Consider the following 2,500-nt stretch of genomic DNA (forward strand, 5'->3'; position numbering starts at 1 on the left):
GTCAATGAATAGTCACTGTCTACCCTACACACCCAGCCAACATGATACACACGTCAATCAATAGTCACTGTCTACCCTACACACCCAGCCAACATCATACACACGTAAAATCAATAGTCACTGTCCACCCTACACACCCAGCCAACATCATACACACGTCAATCAATAGTCACTGTCCACCCTACACACCCAGCCAACACCATACACACGTCAATGAATAGTCACTGTCTACCCTACACACCCAGCCAACATCATACACACGTCAATCAATAGTCACTGTCCACCCTACACACCCAGCCAACACCATACACACGTCAATCAATAGTCACTGTCTACCCTACACACCCAGCCAACACCATACACACGTCAATCAATAGTCACTGTCTACCCTACACACCCAGCCAACATGATACACACGTCAATCAATAGTCACTGTCCAACCTGCACACCCAGCCAACACCATACTCACGTCAATCAATAGTCACTGTCTACCCTACACACCCAGCCAACATGATACACACGTCAATCAATAGTCACTGTCCACCCTACACACCCAGCCAACACCATACACACGTCAATCAATAGTCACTGTCCACCCTACACACGCAGCCAACATGATACGCACGTCAATCAATAGTCACTGTCCACCCTACACACCCAGCCAACACCTTCACACGTCAATGAATAGTCGCAGTCCACCCTACACACCCAGCCAACATGATACACACGTCAATCAATAGTCACTGTCCACCCTACACACCCAGCCAACACCTTCACACGTCAATGAATAGTCACTGTCTACCCTACACACCCAGCCAACATGATACACACGTCAATCAATAGTCACTGTCCAACCTGCACACCCAGCCAACACCATACACACGTCAATCAATAGTCACTGTCCACCCTACACACCCAGCCAACATCATACACACGTCAATCAATAGTCACTGTCCACCCTACACACCCAGCCAACATCATACACACGTCAATCAATAGTCGCTGTCCACCCTACACACCCAGCCAACATCATACACACGTCAATCAATAGTCACTGTCCACCCTACACACCCAGCCAACATCATACACACGTCAATCAATAGTCACTGTCAACCCTACACACCCAGCCAACATGATACACACGTCAATCAATAGTCACTGTCACCATACACACGTCAATCAATAGTCACTGTCCACCCTACACACCCAGCCAACATGATACACACGTCAATCAATAGTCACCGTCCACCCTACACACCCAGTCAACATGATACACACGTCAATCAATAGTCGCAGTCCACCCTACACACCCAGCCAACATGATACACACGTCAATCAATAGTCCCCGTCCACCCTACACACCCAGCCAACACCATACACACGTCAATGAATAGTCACTGTCCACCCTACACACCCAGCCAACATCATACACACGTCAATCAATAGTCACTGTCCACCCTACACACCCAGCCAACATGATACGCACGTCAATCAATAGTCACTGTCCACCCTACACACCCAGCCAACACCATACACACGTCAATCAATAGTCACTGTCTACCCTACACACCCAGCCAACATCATACACACGTCAATCAATAGTCACCGTCCACCCTACACACCCAGCCAACACCATACACACGTCAATCAATAGTCACTGTCCACCCTACACACCCAGCCAACATGATACACACGTCAATCAATAGTCACCGTCCACCCTACACACCCAGTCAACATGATACACACGTCAATCAATAGTCGCAGTCCACCCTACACAACCAGCCAACATGATACACACGTCAATGAATAGTCACTGTCCACCCTACACACCCAGCCAACATCATACATACGTCAATCAATAGTCACTGTCCACCCTGCACACCCAGCCAACATCATACACACGTCAATCAATAGTCACTGTCCACCCTACACACCCAGCCAACATCATACACACGTCAATCAATAGTCACTGTCCACCCTACACACCCAGCCAACATGATACACACGTCAATCAATAGTCACTGTCCACCCTACACACCCAGCCAACATGATACACACGTCAATCAATAGTCACTGTCCACCCTACACACCCAGCGAACATCATACACACGTCAATCAATAGTCACTGTCTATCCTACACACCCAGCCAACATCATACACACGTCAATCAATAGTCACTGTCCACCCTACACACCCAGCCAACATCATACACACGTCAATCAATAGTGACTGTCTACCCTACACACCCAGCCAATATCATACACACGTCAGTCAATAGTCACTGTCCACCCTACACACCCAGCCAACATCATACACACGTCAGTCAATAGTCACTGTCCACCCTGCACACCCAGCCAACATGATACACACGTCAATCAATAGTCACTGTCCACCCTACACACCCAGCCAATATCATACACACGTCAATCAATAGTCACTGTCCACCCTACACACCCAGCCAACACCATACACACGTCAATGAATAGTCACTGTCTACCCT

The 2,500-nt window shown here is 48.3% G+C and overlaps 1 protein-coding gene across 1 annotated transcript in view; it reads right to left on the reverse strand.

The window, feature by feature from the left end:
* LOC143274599 (angiopoietin-related protein 7-like) overlaps nucleotides 1-2,500 on the reverse strand; it is a 213,148-nt gene that overhangs the window by 34,879 nt on the left and 175,769 nt on the right. The gene's annotated exons all lie outside the window — the stretch shown is intronic.

The sequence above is a fragment of the Babylonia areolata genome, chromosome 29, assembly GCF_041734735.1.
Source record: "Babylonia areolata isolate BAREFJ2019XMU chromosome 29, ASM4173473v1, whole genome shotgun sequence".
Lineage (NCBI taxonomy): Eukaryota > Metazoa > Mollusca > Gastropoda > Neogastropoda > Buccinidae > Babylonia > Babylonia areolata.